General features: G+C 41.2%; 1 long non-coding RNA gene across 1 annotated transcript in view; it reads right to left on the reverse strand.

The window, feature by feature from the left end:
* Window positions 1-770: 770 nt before the first annotated feature.
* LOC142202762 (uncharacterized) overlaps window positions 771-25,493 on the reverse strand; it is an 827,816-nt gene continuing 803,093 nt past the window's right edge. The window contains exon 3 of the long non-coding RNA XR_012716090.1: window positions 771-816. This is a non-coding gene — a long non-coding RNA (uncharacterized LOC142202762). The remainder of the gene's footprint in view (window positions 817-25,493) is intronic.

Here is a 25,493-nt window from a genome sequence, read left to right on the forward strand (position 1 = left end):
TCTCAAGTAATGTTTCTTAAAGGCAGGCACAGAAAGGAAGCTACCCTTCAGTAGATAACACTACTTTTCCTTTTTCTATCATTTTGCATTTCCTTCCACAGAAGTTATAGCAAAGCATACTGTATATAGTCTATAAGACTTCATACACCTGCAAATGCAGTCTGGTACCCCTCCTGAGACACTATCAGGAAAAGAATAGAGGTAAGATACTTTTGTAACTAATACCAAAGGAGAAGAGAAGAACTGCCGTGACTATAGAGGATAGATAAAGATACTGCTGTTAATGAAAGGCACTGCTGAAACTTCTTGAGAAAGAAGGAAATACTGGATAGTAGCACATCATCTTCAAGAGACATGTAAAGCCTGCTGTGACCAGAAGGCCAAAGAAGATGGCAGATGGCTTGGGAACGCAAAGAACACTGGAAGAAGCCATAGCGGATTCTAGAAAAAGTGATTTATTTATTTTTTACGCACCTTTGCTACTCTGCCTAAAATGAACAGTAAAATGATGCCCAGCTGGCTGACATTTTGCTGCATTCGTGCAAAGAGAGCCCCAACAATTTCATGTTCTGCCCACATGTAACCTTAGATCCTCCAATGACCTCTTACTCTGCTCTTCTCTCATCCGCTCCGCACACAACCGTCTCCAAGATTTCTCCCGTCCATCCCCCATACTCTGGAACTCCCTACCAAGACACATAAGACTGATCCCCACAATCACAGGCTTCAAGAAGGCCCTGAAGACTCACCTATTCAGGAAGGCCTCCTCTACAACCTCCAATAACACTACTGTCAGCACACCACCATCTGTACAGTCTCCCCCTCTCCTTCTGTCTCTATCCCCCTTCCCCCATAGATTGTAAGCCCTCGCGAGCAGGGCCCTCTACCCCACTGTGCCAGTCGGTCACTGTTAGTATTATATCTACCTGTATATTCTGTGTATTGTATGTAACCCCCAAATGTAAAGCACCATGGAATTAATGGTGCTATATAAATAAATAAATAAATAAATAAATAAATAATAATAATAATAATAATCTGAAATTTTTGCAAAAATTCATAATGAACCTGGTTTGTTACAAACCAGTTTGCCCATCAATAGAGGTGACCTGCACCCAAAAATGTGTGGCCAATGGACACCTGAGGTCATTGATTGCTTACTGAAGACGTCAGTCAATAGAGCCGATCGGACTGCCGATGCTTGAATGGAGGACCTGTCATTTTTCACCAGGACCACCCATCCATAGGCACAAGTACTCATTTCTATGTATTGATTGAAACAAACAAAACTATATAAAAAATGAACATGATAGTCAATGCAGAATGGTAATGGTGAGGCCTAAACACAAAAGATATTAGTAGGGAAGTCAATGACATGGGCTAAATATTCCAAACATGTTGATAATTTAGCCTGCAAGAGAGAATGATGTTGTACAACCGTAATGACTATGTCCATAAAGGTCACCCTCCCAGCGCTGCTCGCATGTCCTATTCCCCGTACGCCTCTTTGTGTATGCTAATGCATTATAAATATATGATTTTGATTATGATAATAATGAGAAGTGTTTATCTGCAGAACTAGAGCAGATATCCAGTGACTCAAATTGCTTTTCTAATTGGATAACCATATGTGGTGACACTAAAGTTTTCCGGAGGTCTTTTCGGTACTTAAACAATAGTCATTCTTTAATTTAGCCGAATGAGCCGGTCTCTCAGGAAAGGACTACTTCAGCTGTTTTATAAGCTGGAGAAATTAAAATGAGAAAATTGTGTGAAATATTTAGAGCAGACTGATGCGAGCGCGATGTTCAAGGCTTGCTAACTCACCAAGTGTGCGCGGTTTATTTAGGATACTGTACTTAAAGCACTGAATGCACTTTTTTTAACATTTTAATATTTTATGGTGTAATAATCAGTGAATTGCTGAGTCGTAACTGGCTGTGTGTTTTATGTGAATTTTTTATCTTGTTTTCTTTTTGCTGGCACGAATTTACAAAATTTAATTCTCAAAATATGTTACCTTCATCTGTAAGAAGGACAAAAATTATAAGAATTTTATACAGCCAAGTAAAACTCTACTGGGCTGGACTAAGTGTTAAGGTGGCTATACACATTAGACTAATGTCATCCAAAGCAGCCAATTTTGGCTTGACCCCCTATGTCCTGACTCTCTTTCAATGCAAGATGTTGGAAGACAAAAGGATTGGGCTATTGGATTTCAATATGTTCTTCTACTTGTACAGGATTGGTAATACAGAGGAGATATATTTCTCACCTATATGATGTAGAGTCACAATTAATTAATTGAGAGAAGGCAAGTATTTAAGAGAAGCTAGAAAGGGAGCCCTCTCTACTGGGTACACAGAAATCTAGTCTGTGTCAGAGACATGTATAAGCAAAAGGTTGAATGCTTATAAGCTGGCAGGGAGAAGCTCTCCTGCTGCTAGCTAGAGTTGTTTAACATCTAGTAAATGCAGGAAAGGCCAATATTTTCTTTTATCTCAGTTTTTTATTTTCTGTATACCTGCAACCCTGTAAATAAAACCTGACCCAGTGTTAGCTTAGGCCTCGTAAACATTTGCGTTGGTATTCCATCCAGGGGAGACCCCCTGAACAGAATACTGAACGCAACTGCAAGCGGTGTGCCAGTGAAAGCACACGGACCCCATAGACTATAATGTTCTCCGCATGGATTATGCAGACAGGAAAGAAGTTTACAATCTAATTTCATGCCCGCATGATTTGTGCGGTCAGTGTGTGGCAAGCACACAGACCCCATTATAGTCGATGGAGTCCGTGTGCTTTCACTGCACTGCACTTGCAGTTGCGTTCGGTATTCCATTTGGGCGGTTCCCATGTGGACTCCCCCAGACGAAATACCAATGCAGATGTGAACCAAGCATTACACCTTTCTAATCTCACTATGCCTAATCCTTTTATGCTCAGGTTACATAGGGATGAGCAAACTATCACATCCCTATTTTGTGCAATAAGCTAGACTTGATATTTACCACCCACTTGGCTGCATTCTTCCAAATATAGCTCCTCACCTGTCCTCAGGTTGCATGTAAAATTGCAGCCCAGTTTCGTTCATTTTTGCAACTGACCATAAACATCCCATCAATAGGAATGGCACAGTTTTGGCAATGAAGCATTCATGTTGTTTCTAATTCAGCAAGTCCCTTTAATTCAGAGCTGGAAATACTGAAGGGAAATGCATGAACAAGTGAAAGATCCTGCAGGGAGGGGGTAATCTACAGGCTTATGGAAGGTGTGGAAGTCGCCTATTCCACCTAATAAGATATATTGGTTTCATGTATTATTATGGACTACTATTGTTTGTACAAAATGAATGTATTTTATGAGCTAGGTAGGCTTTAAATGCACAAGGTATTTTACTGGGATAATCTAACAATTAATTGTATCAGTCCTGTAGAAGTTACATTTCGTGAGATGAATCTTCCCTTTGTGCTCATTCAGACACTTGTGAATGCAGACCCGCATGTAAACATTTGTGTAAAATCAAATACACAATTCACTTTAATTTAATACCTCGCTTTAATATTCAGATGCAAATTCTTCTGCATATATTAAGCAGAAAGTCCTACATGTATCAAATGCAAATGTCGCTTCATCAGATTTGAGTCCCACGAAATGCTCTGTGTACAGAATAAAACTAGGAAGAGAATGAAGCCGGGAATGCAAAACACTGGAAAATAGTGTAGTAGAAAAAATCAGCTACTGCAGAGGACATAACATGGATTCTCGAAAGGTCATTTAATAGTAAAACACCAAAGAGATGAGAAAAATAACATTTATATTGTAGTTTTATGACTAGATGCTGGAGTTACCAGGCCAGCAACAAACACAGCCCCCCTGTCCTCATGCCAAGCAAATTTATTAAAAGGGTTCCTCACAAATCTGGAATATAGTGTATGCTAAAATATAGTTACAGAGAGCGGCTAGATAAAGTGGTAGAAAGGAGCAAGGATATAGGCAGAAGTGGATGATGGAGGCATCTGCCATACTGTACCGTACTGATGCTAGGCAGCTTTCACCCGAGAAACATGGGTTTGGGGGAATTTATCATGCCATGCACCCTGTCACGTTTGTCACATGTGCTCAGTGTGAACCTGCTTTCATCTGTGAAGAGCACAGGGTGCCATTGGTGAAGTTGCCGATCCTGGTGTTCTGTGGCAAATGCTCAAGTCTTGGGCTGTGAGCACAACCCCCATCTGTAGACATCGGACCCTCATACCATCCTCATGGAGTCAGTTTCTAACCGTTTGTGCAGACAAATGCACATTTGAGGTCATTTTGCAAGGCTCTGGCAGTGCTCATCCTGTTCCTCCTTGCACAAAGGCAGAGGTAGCAGTCCTGCTGCTGGGTTGTGACCCCCCTACGGCCCCCTCCACTTCTCCTGGGTTACTGGCCTGTCTCCTGGTAGCGCCTCTAGCGTGTCATGTTGCACCACAGACTGTCCAGGAGTTGGCAGATGCTTTAGTCCATTTCTGGGAGGAGATCCCTCAGGAGACCATCCGTTACCTTATCAGGAGCTTGCCCAGGCATTATAGGAAGGTCATACAGGCACTTGGAAGCCACATACAATACTCAGTCTCGTACTGACATGTTTTAAGGACATTCCATCAAAGTTGGATCAGCCTGTAGTGTGTTTTTGCACTTTAATTTTGGGGGTGACTCCAAATCCAGGCTTCCATTGGTTAACAAATTTGATTTCTATTAATGATTTTTGTGTGATTTTGTTGTCATCACATTAAACTTTGTACAGAACAAAGTATTCAATGAGAATATTTCATTCATCCAGACCTAGGATGTGTTATTGGAGTGTTCCCTTTATTTTTTTGAGCAGTGTATATAGGCAATACATTGATTCAGTCCTATTATATGATACTGTTCCTAATCCATGGACATTGGAGTGTACAGAGAAGACCTGAAATATGTTTAAAGTTCACACGCTGGGCTTGGTTGTTGTTAGGCATAATAGTTCTCTAATCCATAGTGCGCTCAGATGAAAACTTCCATATTGTATTCTATTGTATAGTCACAACTTACTGCTGCAGGTTATTGTCAGTGTCACTCATCACATACGTGATATAACACACGCACCAGCTGCCACATGATACTGTCCTCCAAGGAACGCTCCGACAGTCCAGGTGGATATCTGCTATACATACTGCAGTTACACATGAGACACAATTTATAGGAGATGCATTGTGAGATAAGTTATCAGCTGTCATATACCAGAGCCCTCATTGTGGAAAAGCTCACATTGCTCAGGGTTAGGCCAGATGTGGCAGCTCCAAAACACATGTGCATATATACGGACAAAGAAAAGTTTGGCTAAAGTAGAGTATATTGTAAAAATAAGAATCATATTCTTCACTGTAATATAAAGCGTCGAGGTCATTGTCCATTTCTGCTCAATCTACAAAAAAACTTTTCTGTAACGTGGGCCCTTAGCCCAAAAGTGACAACTTTTCTTAAATGAAGAGTACAGGATAATATATGAAACTTATTTATATATCTTATTATGGAGATCTGTTTCCTTTACACTTGTTAAACTAATCTCCTCTGTATCTTCTATCTGACTACTTGTGTATTCAGACTCATACAGTATAAGGGTGAATTCACACTGAGTAAACGCTAGCTTATTCTGAACGTAAAACACGTTCAGAATAAGCGGCGTCTAAAGCAGCTCCATTCATTTCTATGGGAGCGGGGATACGAGCGCTCCCCATAGAAATGAATGGGCTGCTTCTTTCACTCCGTGCAGTCCCATTGAAGTGAATGGGGAGTGCCGGCGTATACGGCAAGCTCTGCTCATGCTGGAGCGTACACACCGGCACTCCCCATTCACTTCAATGGGACTGCACGGAGTGAAAGAAGCAGCCCATTCATTTCTATGGGGAGCGCTCGTATCCCCGCTCCCATAGAAATGAATGGAGCTGCTTTAGACGCCGCTTATTCTGAACGTGTTTTACGTTCAGAATAAGCTAGCGTTTACTCAGTGTGAATGCACCCTAACACTATGAAGTAGGGAGGGGTGGAGTAGGATTTCTTGAGTTTAGTTAATCCCTTTTCGACATCTGCCATAATAGTATGGCGGATGTTGGGTATTTAAATATGGCAGCTATTCAGGAGCTGAGCGGCCGCCATAGCTGCCGGGTTTCTGCTGTATTATACAGCAGACACCCGCGATAATGCCCACAATCAGTGCCCGCACTGATCGTTGTGGGCATTAACCCACCAGTGCCTCAGTCATACTTGACTGAGGCGCCATTTTAGTGGAAGCGCCTGTGTGCCATTTTGTCAGTGATCGCCATCACCTGGGGCAAGCTCCGGAGCCGACACCTGTTACTATGACAGCCGGGAGCCTTTTGAAGGAGAAGGTAATTAAAAATAACAAACAATCATACTTACCTTGCCTTACCTATCCTGGCTCCATACTGCTGTCTTCAGCATCCTGGGCTTCAGTGGCACGCCACCATGCCCCATATGGACGGCTGGGGCTTAATCCCAGGCCTCAGCGTGGCCTCAGTCACATTACTGAAAAGTACTGGAGAGGAAACTGAGTCTAGGAGAAGTGAGTATATGTATTTATTATTTTCAATCACCCCCCTTGAGCCGGCATCTATTGGAAAGAGGCCTGATCATATGCCAGGGCCTCTTTCCAATAACAGTATGTATAGTGGTCCGGGAACTAGGCTTTCCCTGACTGCTATCATAATGGTCTGGGGCCTGGTCATCTCTAGCTAGCCAAGGGCATCATAACCCGCCGGGTCCAGTCGCAGTCACACTCCCTGTGACCACAATCATTACACCACTTGTTTTGTAGTATAGTTAGTGGCAGCAAGAGCCAACAGGGCCATATTGTCAGACCCCAGGCTAGAGAATTATGTGAAAATACTAAATACTGTACATCTGCCCTGCTGAGCAGTGTGGAGCTAAGGGATCCATGGCCAAGATGTGGCCAAGCATTTCACCAGTAGTGGCTGAAAAAGAGGACAATGTCCCAAGTTTGGCCCCAGATCGCCACAAATGGAAAGGTAATAAGAGCAATAGCCATTCCTGTCCATTTGTATAAAGTGCCTCTAAGGACCCAACATCATCACCTCAGTGGGAGCCCATCATCACTGTGTCACCCTTGGGCCCATAAGAGAATTTGTGAATTTGGGGGCCAAGAGCCACCCTGTCCAGTTTGGCCAACGTCTTGGCACTACTCCTGCATTTTCACACTGATGTCCTCAAGTCGCCATAACAGAATGTAAAATTCTGCAAAGGTCAGAAGCAGCTGCTGCAAAAATCCCCATCTGGTATGTCAGGCGGCTTTTGCAGAGTAACTTTCAGAAAAACCTGTTGCTGACTTTCCACGATGGAAATTCAGCGCCGTTTATGTCCTGTGTGAACCCTGCCCAAAGCAGCCAATAATAATGGACAGCTACAAAAAATGAGAACTTTAAAAATCTCCTTCACATCTATTCTTTTTAAAGGGAAACTTTACACTCTACGCTTTTTTTTATGCCGTCTGGGACTCTACAATCACTGTCCTGCACACAATGCAGTCTATGGAGGATTGGAAATTTTGTCTACAATATCTCTTTAAGACACAAACCTGCTATTCATTGCCAACGCAAACACAAATCTCAATTCCCAGTTCCCTTGCTTCTTTAGTTTTCTCCATTTTCTTTGAATAAGGGTCTTTTTTTTTTTTTTTTTTTGCTTTTTCAGAACTTCCCTTTGCCCCTGTAAAGACATTTACTCTGCCCCGGCTCAGGTTAAGCGCCTGTTACACAATATTTATCCTTAAGATTAAGAAGATGTTTTCTCCTTGTGCTTAGTTTTTACAGCGGCAACCACTGATAATAAAGCGAACCTTAAACCATGAGCTCCAGCGCCATCTCCTGGCAGCAGCATCTTCTCTAGACAAAGGCATTTCCGAGGCTGTAACCAAGGCGCCTGGAATTCTGCGTTGTTAAGGAGACTGAACAAACACTTCGCCCAATTAGAATTCTATTCCTTATAAGATATTTGGCTTTTTCTTCTCCTTGCGTCCCCCACCCCCCCTCTTCCGAATTCCGCTATTAATGCATTTTGCATCGAGTCTATGTTCAGCCGCTTACTAATCATCTTTGTTAAGATGGAGTGCCTAATCCTTGCACGGCACAGCTCCCAAAAAATAAAATTTCAAGGAGTCTGGAGTGTGCGTACTACAAATAGGATTAGCAATTAATGTAAGTCAGACGCACAGGAAAAGCCTTGTTGTTTCTATGTTGGCAGGAGACGGCATAGCCAGTGTGTGGTGCAGAATGGGATCTGCAATGCCTGCAGACTATAGCGCCGCTGCCTCGTCCCTACCTGACTTCATGCTCGCATCTGCTCCGATTTTAGACTTTTCGGTTAACATTACACGGTGTAAAGTTGGAACATATATCTTGAGCTGATCTAAACGTTACACGTGAGACAATGATGGGATTCCAAGACGTGCAGCCCGCAGTTTCCAGCTGGAGAACTTCTGACTGCTGCCGTTGCGATGTCCTATAGTGTCTGCTCGTTGCAGGGAAGATGCTTTGAAAAGGTGCAGATTCCTCCAGTCTGCATCATTACCCACAATTTTAACAGGCAGGACATCTTTATAATTATATTTATGGCCATCTCGACGGCTTGTAATAAAAGCTTCCCTGTGGTTGGGTAATAAGCTTTAATAGATTCCCTATAGTTGCTAGCGTTCCCTGTAGACTTCCTGTGCGGGTTTTGTGGCATTGTTAATCCATTTTGCTGTCTTGGAGAAGAAGTAAAGTATTTGGGTCGTGGGAGCGGGAAAAGAAAAAGAAATTTAGAAATAAATAGGAAAAGAGGAAACCACTTAAAATAGAGGTGGATAAGGAGTAGTAATGATCGGTGGCTGGGCCATATAGAGGACCATATAGGAGTGGAATGAAAACATAGAAATAGGTTCTGGGCACTGAGATATACCAATGACGTATAATAAGATTAGGTGTTAGATGGAATTAGCATCTATCTATCTATTATCTATCTATCTATCTATCTATCTATCTATCTATCTATCTATTATCTATCTATCTATTATCTATCTATCTATCTATCTATCTATCTATCTATTATCTATCTATCTATCATCTATCTATCTATCTATCTATCATCTATCTATCTATCTATCTATCTATCTATCTCCTATCTATCTATCTATCTATCTATCTATCTATCTATCTATCTATTATCTATCTATCTATCTATCTATCTATCTATCTCCTATCTATCTATCTATCTATCTATCTATCTATCTATCTATCTATCTATCTATCTAATGCAACAAATGAACAGCACTCCAAAAATAAATTTTAAAAAAAGATGAGGATTTATTCCATAGCAACATTTCGGTCCCAGAAAGGCAGGACTTTTCTCAAGCCATCTATCTATGTCCTTTCTTTCTTTCTTTCTTTCTTTCTTTCTTTCTTTCTTTCTTTCTTTCTTTCTTTCTTTCTTTCTTTCTTTCTTTCTTTCTTTCTTTCTTTCTTTCTTTCTTTCTTTCCTCTATCCAATATCTATCTATCTATCTTCTAACTCTATCCAATATCTATTCATATCTTACTCTGTCTATATTTTACTATCCATCAATTTATACATGTATAACAGGAGAAACAGGTATGATTTAGATAGATAGATAGATAGATAGATAGATAGGAGATAGATAGATAGATAGATAGATAGATAGATAGATACATGATTGATAGATAGCTAGATAGATAGGACATAGATAGATTGATAGATAGATAGATAGATAGATAGATAGATAGATAGAAAGATAGGAGATAGATAGATAGATAGATAGATAGATAGATAGATCGATAGATCTCAAGTTAGCATTCAGTTAAAAAGCTGTAACATTGCATGAATGGATAAATAAAGTACAATGTGTTTTTCAGTATCCCATCCCAGGGCTGTGGTCTGAAGGCTCTGTGCAATTGCATTTTTTCATTAATAGATAGTATGAAAAAGATCTGCAAAAGATGGAACAATTACTATTGTCGTCCAGACCACATATCAGCCCACACATGTATAACCCCAAGAGAGGACTTTATCTACATGGGCCAATATCTGGCACAGTATATGGGCTACAATAATAGTTCTTCCATCTTTTGATGATACTGGTGGAGGACTTTTCTCTTTCTAAGTATACATCCAAATTGGAAGATTGGGTTTCTGCCCTGCATCTTCAGGGAGATATCCCGTAGGTTGGCGATATCTTGTCTTCTTTTTATCCTGTGAGACAGATAGATATTGTAGATGGGTAAAAGAATATATAATGATGATAGATAGATAGATAGATAGATAGGAGATAGATAGATAGATAGATAGATAGATAGATAGATAGATAAAAAGATAGATAATTTTTATGAAATGGTTACAGTTACAAATTTAATCTACTGCAGATTTGTCTACCAGACTGTATTAATATGCTAAATGATAGATATGAGGTAGATGAGATTATTAAGTGGTGTAAAGACCTACGAAAGAAAGAAAGAAAGAAAGAAAGAAAGAAAGAAAGAAAGAAAGAAAGAAAGGAGATAGATAGATAGATAGATAGATAGATAGATGATAGATAGATAGATAGATAGATAGATAGATAGATAGATAGATAGGAGATAGATGATAGATAGATAGATAGATAGATAGATAGATAGATAGATAGATAGATGGATTCTGTGTCTAAAATGTGAAGAGTGTGATTAACCCTACAGAATATTTAGCTCCTAAAGCCATGTACTTTGCTCCGATAGCACACGATGTGCTGATAACATCTGTCACCACCATGTTTGTAAAGCTGCTCCTAAGTCATTATTTGGACAAACAGTTTTGGCCATGGCTAGGCCCAGTAGACAAGCAGATGGAGCAGTGCGAGAGGCTCATTAGAACCTAATTGGGTGTTAGTGATGCCAGAGATACATCCTTAATGACGTTAGTGCCACTGTATGGTCACCATCTACCAGGCAGTCCATATCTACATGTACATGGGATGTGACATTGCATTATTCATTTATGTTCTATCATCTTATATGTAAAGGTCAGGATGTTGGATAAAACATGTTTAATCTGTGATCTCGACAATAAAGGCAGGTGTCTGGCAGCTAAAGGGTACAAGATTGTGTTTCTACTCGTTTCTCCTGTTCCAGACAGAACGATTAGATAAAGGCGATCATGTCATTATCATTAGCATAAAAGGTTACATTTACATGCACAAAGTAGAGGGATGTTTCATAGCGCGATTGTATTAATATTAAAATATATGTACCTATCAGGCGTAAGTACAGTCAGGAGGGCCATACAGCTTCACAAAAACAGGTAGGGACGTGCCAGCAATGTTCATTTTCAGACAAGGAAACCATCGAGAATGAAGGGCTTCGCTTTTGAACAATAGTTTGAAATGTTATAGACAAGTTTAAAGGGGATGTCCAAGAACCAGAACCCATCACCAATCCACAGGACCAGACATAATAGAGCATCTCAATATATTAGAATATCATCAAAAAGTTATTTTTTTGAAAAAGTGAACCCCACATATTATACTGAGTCATTACAAACAGAGGGAACTTTTCCAAGTGTTTCTTTCTGTTAATGTTGAAAACCCAAAACCCAGAAGTCATTATCTCAGAAAATTAAAATAATAAAACCAAAACAGCTGCAAAGGCTTCCTAAACATTTAAAAAGGTCACTTAGTCTGGTTTAGTGGATGACACAATCATGGGGAAGACTGCTAAGTCAGCGGTCTTCCCCATGATTGTGTCGCCTACTGAACCAGACTAAGAAACTTTTTCTGGACAGATGTCCAGAAGACAGTCATTGACACGCTCCACAAGGAGGGTAAGCCTCAAAAGGTTTTCAGACAAGGACGCTGGCTGTTCACAGAGTGCTGTATCAAAGTATAGTAATGGAAAGTTGAGTGGAAGGAAAAAGTGTGGTAGAAAAAGTGCACAAGCAACCGGGATAACCGCGGCCTTGATAGGATTGTTAAGAAAAGGCCATTCAAAAATTTGAGGGATTTTCATAAGGTTACATGACCACTCAGGCATATGGGTAAATATTAGGGTTGAGCGATCGGGATCGGAAAAGACCGGATTCCGATCGGTGATCGAATAAATTTCACAATCGCGATTGGAATTCCGATCCCGATCTTTTCCAGCAGAATCAAGGTCAGAGGTTATCTCAAGATCGGCTAAAACCTAAAAGTGACTTTTCCCATAGAGAAGCATTGACTAGGGTTGAGCGATTGTAAAAGATCCGGGAAAAGAGCGGGATCAGCTGGAAAATGATTGGAAATCAGATTTTAAAATCGACCCTGAAATCTCAAGATTGGCTCAACCCTAGTAAATACATATATATATATATATATATATATATATATATATATATCCTACTAATATTATAAGTGTGAAAGTTTGTGTGTTTGGATGTTTGTGAGTTTGGATGTTTGTTCCTCAATCACGCTAAAACGCCTGGACGGATTTGCGTGCAATTTTCCACAAACATAGTTTTCCCTTAGGATTGAGTGACAGGCTACTTTTGGTGCCACTAAACAACATGGCTTCCTAGCAGGAACTCACAAAAGCAGGACTCCTAGCCCCAGCTAAGACTCACACACACTACATGGCATTTCCTGCCTCAACCTGCCTGCACACTCCTTACTGTCGCCTCAGGAGTAGCCCTCCCTCTACTCACTCACATTTACATATAGCTTTCCAATAACACATCACATTGTCTGTATCACGACATACACAATACAACACATCACATTTGCTAGCCCACCAAACTTTTTAAAGCAGTTTTACAGTTTCACACGTCTGTGTCCGCCCAATTCTCAAATCACCGCAGACGAAGTAAAAGCTACGACGCGGGTAAAAGCTAGTATATATATATATATATATATATATATATATATATATATATATATTTTTTTTTTAAAGGGCATAAATTAGAAGGGGGTTTAGCTTAGGGCAGTTTCACACCTGCGCCCGGTCTCCACTTTCAGGTTTCCGTCTTCTCCCCAAGAAACTGAACAGGAGCCAGAAACCGGCAGTCACATTTCAGACCCATTCATTTCAATGGGTTTGCAAAGTGTCTGCCCGTGAGCGTCTTCTGGTCTCAGTGGCCAGATCGTTTTTTTTTTAACCAGACACAGTCAGACATGCATTACTTTGTGTCCGGTTAAAAAAACAGTTTCACCACGTAGACCACAAAACGCTCACGGGGCACACTGACTGCCAGGATTCCGTCTCCTGTCGGCAGAAGACGGAAAGCCACAAAACAGAGACCGGGCGCAGGTGTGAACCCACCCTTAGGAGTAAAGTTTTAATTTATCCCGGACAGCCCCTTTTAGAGTGGTGCTTCCTTTAAGTGCCTAATCAGGGTCTTTAAGTCACACCCTATCTCAGTTTGCCCTTGCGATACACTGTATCAGAACGCCATAATGCTGCATTCTAAAACACCTTCCAGCCCATAGAAGCGCTCACCTTCTGTCGGTTTAAGATTACATTTTTTTCTATAACGCTAGGAAATGAATGCCATGTTCTCCACTGGATTTCTGGAATACGGTATGTTGGGTGCCAGTAGCTGAGATTGTAATCAAGGAATTTCTCAGCACCAGTCAGCAGGGACCCGGCTGCATGGGTTTAAGACTATCTCCATCACCACCTGCTCTCGTGCAGAAACATTCTTCTCTCCTTGTCATGGTTCCCTGAGCACTGGATGGTTGTAATCACTCAAGAACCTGTGCATATAAATAAAACACGCCGCCACTACACCACAACAATTCCACTCCTACTGTCCTGCAGCAAAACCGACTTGATTGAACGCAGCGCCCGTAATTGTTTGATGGTTTTCAACCAGGAACTGTAATCCTTGTAAATTTGGCCGAACAATGGGCAATTTCTCTACCTATAACTCCCGCGGAGACCAGTTTATTTGCAAATTGTAGGCCATAATGATATAAGTACAGCTCGGCAAATCTTAAAAACTAAATTTAAATTACCCTTTGCTTCGCTCCTCTGGGATCTTATTTGATCTTTCCTGTACAAATTAGCAACTTGAAAAGGGCCAGGCCTTGAGGGAATCCGGCAGACTTCAGTACCTCAAAATTAGACTCATTTCATGGGAATGGCAGGTTCTAACACTTAGCGAGAGGAACATTGCTTTTTTTTTTACTCTGGAGGGAAGCGATATACAAAAAAGAAAGCTTGTATATTATTTACTTACACAACAAGGGATGAAAGTACGACAATAATGGACTGAGGTATTCTGGGAATTCTCGCTAAGGTTGAAGAAGGGTAACATTGAAATATTATGGAATAATCTGGTTAAAATAGATGAGCAGATGTAGCAGAGCTGAAATGGTCACTTTTGTTCAGAGATAAATATCCACCCAATGTAAAGTGCTCCAAGACAAAACCTGATACATTGTGTTTTGTCCACTACTGGGCTCGAGTGGTAGTATATGTCACCGGGATTCTCCTTTTGGTGTTCCTTAAAGTGAACCAGTCAGGTGAGCTCTGATGCTATACGGTATAAGTGAGCATAATATGATAGAAAGAGAGGAGCTGAACTTTGTATAGGTTTATATGATAGAAGGGGGGAAGCTGAGCTCTGTGATATGTAGGATTATATGATAGAGGAGAGAAGCTGAGCTCTGTGATATATAGGATTATATGATAAAGGAGAGAAGCTGAGCTCTGTGATATATAGGTTTATATGATAGAAGGGGGGAAGCTGAGCTCTGTGATATGTAGGATTATATGATAGAGGAGAGAAGCTGAGCTCTGTGATATATAGGATTATATGATAAAGGAGAGAAGCTGAGCTCTGTGATATATAGGGTTATATGATAGAGGACAGAAGCTGAGCTCTGTGGTATATAGAGTTATATGATAGAGGACAGAAGCTGAGCTCTGTGATATATAGGGTTATATGATAGAAGAGAGAAGCTGAGCTCTGTGATATATAGGGTTATATGATAGAGGAGAGAAGCTGAGCTGTGTGATATATAGGGTTATATAATAGAGGAAAGAAGCTGAGCTCTGGGATATATAGGGTTATGTGGTAGAGGAAATAATCTGAGCTCTATGTTACTGAGATGGGAATACCTCTTAAACTCAGAATTAATCCCTAAACTAAACCTCCTTCTCCCCACCTAACTTCTAATGTATTTAAATTTTTTAAAAATATAGAATTACCCATATACCTGGAGCGATCATCTGACCACCCTAAGGATAATACGATAGTTAGGGATTGAAAGGCTAGTAAGACAGGGGAGGTGGGAGGGGCTAGTAATGGGTAGGATACCTAGGCTAGTGAGACAGGGGAGGTGGGAGGGGCTAGTAATGGGTAGTCTAGCTAGGCTAGTGAGACAGGGAGGGGGAGTGTAACGGAGTGAGAGAGAAAGGGGGTCTGAGTGAACGTGAGCTATTGTAGAAGCTATACAGGAAGTTAATACCAACTAAACAAATGCATAGGATGCCAGCAGCAACCAGAGACACCCAGAAATCACTCCAAATACTGCTAAAGATATATGGGTGCACTTATTAACCCATTACTAGCACTAACAGACCTTTCTATAAAAAAGATTTTCTGCCCAGAAAACCACTTTAAGTCTAGAAGCTAAGGCTCCACAGAGCTAACCAAATATCTAATATCGTAGTGGGGAGAAACGCACTGAACTTAAATTGTGTTTTTTTCCAAAGTGTTTTTCATTGTGCTTTTGCTGCATTTTTATTTCCAGTTTCATATTCCCTTATTAAAACTATGGTGAAACGCTTCTATTTCTGAAGGCAAAATTGACATGCTGCATTTCTCAAAAAAACTGCTTTTGTGCTGTTTTTTTTTTTTTTTTTTCTGCAATGTGTGGATGGAATTAACCAGACTCTCATTCACTTTGCTTATACTGTAAAACATAGCATTTTTTATCTGCGGTTTCTGCAATGTGGGGTCTTAGTCTAAGGGTAAGTTCACACAGGGTTTTTTGGTCCGGATTTTGACGCGTCAGAATGTGGTCCAAAAAATCCCTCCCGCAACTGGATACCAGTGCAGTGCGCTGGCATCAAGTCGCGGTATTCCGCTCCAGATTAGGCCCAAATAAATGGGCCTAGTTGGGAGGGAGTGTCGCGAGGTGGATGCTCGCGGCTGAATTAGCCGCGGAATCCACCTCAAGAAAGTGCATGTCGCTTTGGTTTGTTCCTGCTCGCAGAAAAAGGAACCCATTGATTTCAATGGGAGACGGATTTTGACATGGATTCCGCATCAAAATACAAACTGAAAAACCCTGTGTGAACTTACCCTAAGTGGGATTTTCAGAAGTAAACCATTAATGACAAATCCATCAGTGGTGGTAAGACACAGATGCACAGTTGGTTACAGTCACAGATCAGTAATCAGAGCGCTGTGTTGTAATGAGCTGTGCACCTGTGAGCCCATCACATGACCACGGACTGTATACCACATGACCACGGACTGTATATCACATGACCACGGACTGTATATGACATGACCACGGACTGTATATCACATGACCACGGACTATATATCACATGACCACGGACTGTATATCACATGACCATGGACTGTATATCACATGACCATGGACTGATTTTTATCCACTAGAAGTAAGCAAAGAAAGACAGAAAACAGAGATGTAGAAAACTAAGAGGAATTGATGCCGAAAATATATTGGAAAACTGTACAACTTTTCGTTAAACAAGCGATAAGATTTATTTTCTGAATACGGACAATCCCTTTAACCCCTCCATTCTTCCTCCAACCGTCTCCTTTCCTCCACACGGTTTCCGCAGGTATAAGATGTACACTTGACAATCGCTTTTTTCCCTTTTTAGTACACCTCTTATGTCTGCTATTTATTCAAGAAAAAGTGACAAGCTGAACATTGAAGGACGTAAAGTAATTTGGGAAAAAAAATGATATCACATAATGCTTTTTTTTCTCTCCGCCGGTTTAACTGTGCACGAGAGAGCAGATTTGGTGGTGGCATAAATGACAGTTGGCTAATAGTTTTTCTGGAGAACACTTAGGAGTGGAGAGGGGTGATTGGCAGTAATAGAATAGGCATCTACATTTCACATTCCACCGAGGTTTTACTTGCTGTTAAATGCCTATTGCTTTAGAAATACCATAAAATGACTATATAATTCAGGCACTTCGAAGTACTAATGGATGAAACTCCAAAGTATTAACTGCATTGCAGTAACAGGCTGGAATTACACTTTCATGGGAGTTTATAAGGTCGCGCATACTAACCTCTTGTGGTAGAAGAAGGCACACAGGGCTGAGGGTTCCTGGAAGTGGGAGACCGGAGACGGTAAATGACCATTTAAAGATGGACTTATAAAAAACCTTCTAAGTCATATAAACTGCAACTGTTCCATCACTACACAAATGCAGCACTTGTATATGGAAATTATACTGCAGGTACAAGTAAAAAAATACAGTAAAACTAAATGACACCTTCAAAATGCCATTTTATATGTACATAGACAGATAGATAGACAGATAGATAGATAGATAGATAGATAGATAGATAGATAGATAGATAGATAGATAGATACAACATAGACAGATAGATAGATAGATAGATAGATAGATAGATAGATAGATAGATAGACAGACAGACAGACAGACAGACAGACAGACAGACAGACAGATAGATAGATAGACAGATAGATAGACAGATAGATAGATACATCATAGATAGATAGATAGATAGATAGATAGATAGATAGATAGATAGATCATAGATAGATAGATAGATAGATAGATAGATAGATAGATAGATAGATACATCATAGATAGATAGATAGATAGATAGATAGATAGATAGATAGATATTAGAGTACTAGAGGGCAAGCGGGGTTAACACAGGTTTTATTTGTCAGGATTTTGTTGCGGAATCCGCATCAAAATCCGGCTTAACCACATGAGGACCGCCGTACGTAAATTTACGGCCTCATGTGCTGGTACCTAAAGACCGGACTATTGCCGAAATACGTCCGGCCTTTAGGTACCTTTCTGGCGGGGGGAGGGGTGCGGAGGGGGCAGGGGTTAGGTGTTACTAACACCTAACCCCTTCCTCCATAACGTCCAGTCGGAACTGAGTCCGACTGGACGTGTTAACCCTTTCGATCGCGCCGTCAAACATCACGGCGCGATCGAAAGGGATCCGCCGACAGGTTAACCCGATCGGCACCCCCTGCGGCAAGATCGGGGGGTGCCGATGTCAGTACAAGGTAGTCTGGGGTCTGGCCAGTGACCCCAGACTACCGGAGCCCCCACATACCTGGTTGATCCTGCCAGGCGGTGGAGGAAGTGAGCGATGTGTCTCACTTCCTCTGCAGCTTGCAGGACACGAGCAGGCTCATGTCCTGCTCGTGTCCTGCAAGCTACTATACAGAATCAGTTGGTGCTTTCATCAAAGCATCAACTGATTCAAGTGTCCTAAAGGGACACATGAAAAAGTAAAAAAAAAGTTTAAAAAAAAAATAATAAAGTGTATGAAAAAAGTAATAAAGTTCTAAAGTCCAAAAATCCCTTTTTTCTATACAAAATGAATTATATAAAAAAAAGCACTAAAAATTAAAAAAAGCAATACATATTTGGTATCGCCGCGTCCGTAACAACCTGTACGATAAAACTGAAATAATATTTAATGTACACGGTGAACGTCGGAAAAAAAAACCGGAAAAAACTCGCCGGAAATAATGATTTTTTTTGCCATCTCATCCTACAAAATATGCTATAAAAAGTGATCAAAAAGTCATATTCACCCCACAACAGTGCCAATAAAAAGCGCACATTTTCCCGCAAAAAATAAGCTCTCAACCAACACTGTCAACCGAAAAATAAAAATGTTACGTCTCTCAGAAGATGGCGATGCAAAAAACATTGATTTATGTCCCCATATGTGTTTTTGTTCTGCAGACTTAGTATCGCATAAAAAAATAACATAAATGAGGTATCGCCGTAACCGTACCGACCCGCAGAATAAAGGACACATGTTACTTATGCTGTACGCAGCATGGCGAAAAATTTAAAATATAAAACTCAATGCAGGATTGATTTTTTTTTTTTAATCCAGCAAGAAAGAGTTAATAAAATGTAATCAGTAAGTTGTAGGAAACCCAAAGATGGTGTCATTACAAAATGCATCTCATCCTGCAAACAACAAACCCTTATATGGCCATGTCACCAGAAAAATAAAGAAAATATAGCATCTAGCAATGTCAAGGCAAAAACCCCCAAAAATCGCCAAATTATTAGAACACAACTGGCTGCGGCAGGTAGGGAATATATAAGCTGTGCGAGCGAATATCAGGGGACACCCCAGATTTACAGCTTATGAGCGAAAAAACACCAGAAGTGACCCCCAAAGTGACCCCCAGAGTGACTCCCCCAATCATAGGAGCTACTGGGACATAGTAGGGAATTTGGTGTCTGCAATGTTCTCCGCACCGCTTATATATTCCCTCTTCGCCATCCGCTGTGCAGTCACGTCCGGATACTAATACTCACTACACCCCCTGATAAATTCTTTGAGGGGTGCAGTTTTCAAAATGGGGTCACTCCTTTGGGGAATCCACTTTTCTGGTACCTAACAAGCTCTACAAACATGACATTGCGTCCAGATACCAAACATCAAAATCTGTACTCCAAAAGCCGCATCGCGCTCCTTCGCTTCTGCGCCCTGCTGTGCGCCCAAACTGCAGTTTATGACACATGTATGACACTGGTGTACCCGTTATATCGGATGTAATGTCATATGTGGGTATAAACTGATATTAGGGCACAGCTGGACGCAAAAGGGAAGAAGGGTTATTGGGTTTTTGGAGCACAGACGGTTTGGTTTTTGGATGCCATGACACTTTTGCAGAGTTGAAACGCCAGTAAAGTGGAATCCCCTGATATGTGACCTTATTTTGGAAACTACACCCCTGAAGGATTTCTCCAGAGCATTTTTAACCCCCAAGTGTTGCTATAACATATTATCCATAAATGAATACGAAGCTAATTGTGAGAGGTGAAAATGACAATTTTTCCAGGAATACGTCATTTCTGTGCGTAATATGTTGTGCCCACCTTGTATCAGAGATGAACGCTCTGAAAGCTGTTGTGCCCGGGATACCCGCTTACCAGTTTTTGGAGTGTCTCTGCTGACATAAGTTGGGCACAACATATTGGGCACTAAAATGGCGAATCTCTGGAAAATTTTCATTTTTAACTTCTCATTATCAGCTGTGATTTCATTTCTGGAAACTAAATAAATGCAACACTCAAGGGTGAAAAATGCTCGCTACACCACTTGATAAATCCCATGAGTGGGCTAGTGTCCAAAATGGGGTGACATGTCTGCGGATTCCACTTTATTGGCAATTCAGGGGCTTTGCAAAAGTGGCATGGTGTCCTAAAACCAAACTGTGCTCCAAAAACCAAAATAGCGCTCCTTCCCTTCTGTGCCCGGCTGTGCCCAAACAGCCATTTATACCCACATATGGCATTAAGTCCGTTATCCGGGGTACACCAGTGTCATACATGTGGGCATACACTGCTATTTGGGTACCCAGCAGGGTGCAGATGTGAAGGAGCAATATGTGCTTTTGGAGTGCAGATTTATATTCTTTGTTTTTGGACACCACGTCACATTTGCAGAGGCCCTAAAATTGTCCCTACAAAATGGGGTCACTTCTTGGTGAATTCCAGTTTACTGTCACCTGTGTAGTTTCTAAAATGGGGTCACAATGGGGGGTTTCCATTGTATTGATACTTTAGGGGCTCAGCTAATGCGACATGGCACCTGAGAACTATTCCAGCCACATCTGCTTTCTAAAAGCCAAATAGCGCTCTTTCCATTCTGAGCCCCACCGTATACCCATACAGCAGATTATGGCCACATATGGGGTATTGCCGTGTTAAGAAGAAATTGTGTAACAAACTCTGGGGGGCTTTTAATTCTTCAGCTACTTGCAAAATTAAAAATATGGCGCTAAATGGACGATTAATTGGAAAAAAAAGTAATTTTTCATTTTTACGTCCCATTGTTAATAAAATCTGTGAATCAGCTGTGAGGCCAAAATGCTCACCAAACCCCTAGATAAATTCTATGAGGGGTGTAGTTTCCAAAATGGGGTCACTTTTAGGGGGTTTCCACTTTATTGGTACACCAGGGGCTCTGCAAATGCGACATGGCACCTGAAAAATATTCCAGCAAAATCTGCCCTTCAAAAGCCAAATAGCGCTCTTTCCATTCTGAGCCCCGCCATGTTCCCATACAGTAGATTATGGTCACATATGGGGCATTTCTGTGTTCAGGAGAAATTGTGTAACAAACTTTAGGGAGCTTTTTTTCCTTTATCCTCTTGTGAAAATGAAAAATTTGGGGCTAAATTGACAGTTTGTTGGAAAAAAAGTAAATTTTCATTTTCATGTCCCAATGTTAATAAAATCTGTGAAACAGCTGTAGGGTCAAAATGCTCACTATACCCTTTGATATGTTCTGTGGGGGGTGTAGTTTCCAAAATGGGGTCACTTTTAGGGGGTTTCCACTGTATTGGTTCTCTAGGGGCTCTGCAAATGCGACATGGCACCTAAAAATTATTCCAGCAAAATCTGCCATCCAAAAGCAAAATAGCGCTCCTTCCATTCTGAGCCCCGCCATGTTCCCATACAGCAGAATATGGCCACATATGGGGTATTGCCGTGTTCAGGATAAATTGTTTAACAAACTTTGGGGGGCTTTTACTCCTTTAACCCCTTGTGAAAATGAAAACTTTGGGGATAAAGTGACATTTTAGTAATTTTTCTTTTACACATTCCAATGTTAGTAAAATCTGTGAAACAACTGTACGGTCTAAATGCTCACTATACCCCTTGATGAATTCCGTGAGGGGTGTAGATTCTAAAATGGGGTCACTTTTGGGGGGTTTCCATTGTTTTGGTACGCTAAGGGCTCTGCAAATGCAACATGGCGCCTGAAAATTATTCCAGCAAAATATGCTGTTCAAACACCCAGTGTCACTCCTTCCCTTTCGTGCACTGCCGTGTGCCCAAAAATCAGTTTACACCCACATGTGGGGTATTTCTGTGCAAGGGAGAAATTGCATAACAAAATGTGAGATGCATTTTCTCCTTTAACCCTTTGTGAATGTGTTAATTTTAGGTCTAAATGAATGTATTAGTGAAAAAAAATGAAATGTCTAAATTTGACCTCCATATTATTTTTATTCTTATGAAATGCTTAAAGGGTTAACAAACATCCCAAATGCTGTTTTGAATAATTTGAGGGGTGTAGTTTTGAAAATGGGGTGATTTATGGGGGTTTCTATTATATAGGCCTTTATAATTCCTTTCAGAACTGAAGTGTTCCCTAAAAAATTAGTTTGAGGAATTTTCTTGTAAGGGTGCATTCACACTGAGTAAACGCTAGCTTATTTTGTAGAGTAAAATTACACTTGTAAATTTTGCTATCCCATTGACTTCAATGATATTTTTTTACAAGTGTAAAAATACGCCTGTAAAAAATACGCCTGTAAAAAATACGCCTGTAAAAATACGCCTGTAAAATGTCATTGAAGTCAATGGGATAGCAAAATTTACAAGTGTAATTTTACTCTACAAAATAAGCTAGCATTTACTCAGTGTGAATGCACCCTAAATCTGGAAAATCGCTGTTACACTTGTAAGCCTTGTAACATCCAAAATGAATTAAAAGACGATCAAAAGATGATGCCGATATAAAGCAGAGATATGGGAGATAATATTTATTCATGTATTTGGATGGTATGACTATCTGCCTGAAAAGCAGAGAATTTCACATTTTGAAAATTGCAATTTTTTCCAAATTTCCATCAAATTTGCTAGTTTTTTTTATAAATAAATACAAAAATATTGATTAGTGTTTACCACTAACATGAAGTATAATGTGTTACGAAAAAACAATCTCAAAATCACTTGTGTAAGTTAAAGCGTCTCAAAGTTATTGCCATTTAAAGTGACACATGTCAGTTTTGAAAAAAGAGGCCCGGTCCTTAATGTACTTCTGGGCCTGGTCCTTAACCGGTTAAAAAAACACCTCTCATTGAATTCAATAGGTTCCTCTTTCCGCGAGCGGTTTGTTCCCGCTTGCAGAGAAAAGAAGTGAAATGCCCTTTCTTGATGCGTAGTCCGCTCCACGATCACTCCCTCCCAGCTAGACCCATTCATTTGGGCCTAATCCAGAGCGGAATGCAGCTACTGGATGCCGGGGCACTGTATGCACTGCACCAGCATCCAGTCGTGGCTAGCTGCTTTTTAGACCGGATTTTGAGGCGTCCTCTGCGTCAAAATCTGGTCCAAAAAAACCCTGGGTGAACCCAGCTTAAGGCTAAGGCCCCACATTGCAGAAACGCAGCTTTTTTTGTTGCAGATTTTGTTGCGTTTTTTTTTTTTTGAGCCAAAGCCAAAAATGGCTACAAAAGGAATGGGAAATATATAGGAAGTTCTTAGATTTCTCCTTTCTGCTCAATCCACTCCTGGCTTTGGCTCAAGAAAAACAGCAAAATCTGCAACAAAAAAAGCTGCATTTCCGCAATATGGGTCCTCAGCTTAAGGTTGTGTTCAGATGGGGATTTTTGGTCAGGATTTTGAGGCAGATTCTGAAATTAATTTATTTTTTCTGCAAGTGGTATGTTCCGGCTCCCGGAACAAAGAAGAGCCATGCTCATTCTTCAGGCGGATGCCGCAGATGGTTCAGCCTCGAATGTCTGCCTGAAAACATTTGGGCCTAATTCGAAGTGGAGTGCCGCGACTGGATGCCAGTACTCGCAGCTAACTTTTTTTGGTCCGGAATCTGAAGCGGCCTCCGCTTCAATTTCCAGACCAAAAAACTCCATGTGAACTCAGCTTTACAGTTCTGTCTACAGACGGGTGTCTCAGGTTCAGCTGGCAGGAATTACTTTGCGAGTTAACCCTTATTACTTCCTTATATCATTTTGGATTTTATCCCCTTTCTTTTATTGTTGCCCAACTGTGTGCCTCCACCCAGTGCCGCACCTCCCATGAGGCAACCTGAAGCGACCTCTTCAGGTGGCGCTATGCCAGGGCCACGGGGAGGGCAGTATTTTTGCTGACCTAAGCCAGTCCAGGACAAGCTGTCCTGGACTGGCTTAGGGTCACCGTCACTGAGCGGTGGATTGGGGAGGTCGCTGGAGCATCGCTGCTCCAGCAGCCGCCCCTCACGCTCAGGCAGGGAGCAGGTCCTCTCCGTGCCTGCTCTCTGCCTGCTAAAGACGATCGCTTTGCTCGGCCCCGCACCCTCCTCTAGGCCCGTCTACCCCCCTTCCGCTCGGCCCCAACCCCTCCGCTCCGCCCCTCCTTGGGGGAGGGGGGTGCTTTCTCACGTCTGCTTCAGGTGGGAGAGAGCCATGGTTCACCCCTGCCTCCACCTTTGGTCCAAGTATGTTTTTCCCTTTTTCTGGACATTCTCCTGTCTTGCCTCATTGTTGCTGGTTTTGTGGGAACTCCGGTACAGATAAAGATCCCTAACCCCAGTAGAAGGTCAGGTTGAAGTGTTTGTGGCATGTGCTAATAAAGAGTAGCAGAGTAATTCAATGGTGAGCCCTAAGAAAATAGGGTCAGCTTTGATAATATATCTGATTTTTATGTTTCTACAGTTGCTATGCAGAGCTATACATTTCCATTGTAACAGCCCACCAACCAACCCTATGTAGTCTGATCCTTCTTCTTTCTAAATAATAAGAATACATTTTATTTATATAGCGCCAACATATTCCGCAGCGCTGTACAATTTGTAGGGTTAAAATACAGACAAAAAGATATATTACAAAGAAATAGTCACTTCACACAATGGGACTGAGGACCCTGCTCGCAAGTAGAGATGAGCGAGTACTGTTGGGATCAGCCGATCTGAACAGCACGCTCCATGGAAATGAATGGATGCACCTGGTACTTCCGCTTTGACGTTGGCCGGCCGCTTAACCCCCCGCGTGCCGGCTATGTCCATTCATTTCTATGCGAGCGTGCTGTTCGGATCGGCTGATCCGAACAGTACTCGCTCATCTCTACTCGCAAGAGCTTACAATCTATGAGGTAGAGGGTGGTGACACAAGAGGTAGCAGGGGCGGCATCGGAGGTAGCATGGCTTATACAGTGAACAAGTAATGTTATGAAATGTACAGTACACTACAAATGTTTTAGGCAGATGTGGTACAAATGCTGCAAAGTATGAATACGTCCAAGAATAGAAGTGTTAAAAAAAATAGAAGAAAAAATGAATAGAAGTGTTAATGGTTTATTTTTGTCAATTAACAAAATGAAATGAATGAATAAAAGAGAAATTTAATCCCATCAATATTTGACCTTTGCCCTTTGGAGGAGGAGCCCTGGAAGTGATGATACAACCCCCGCAG

Source organism: Leptodactylus fuscus, chromosome 5 (assembly GCF_031893055.1).
Source record: "Leptodactylus fuscus isolate aLepFus1 chromosome 5, aLepFus1.hap2, whole genome shotgun sequence".
NCBI classification, from domain to species: Eukaryota; Metazoa; Chordata; class Amphibia; order Anura; family Leptodactylidae; genus Leptodactylus; species Leptodactylus fuscus.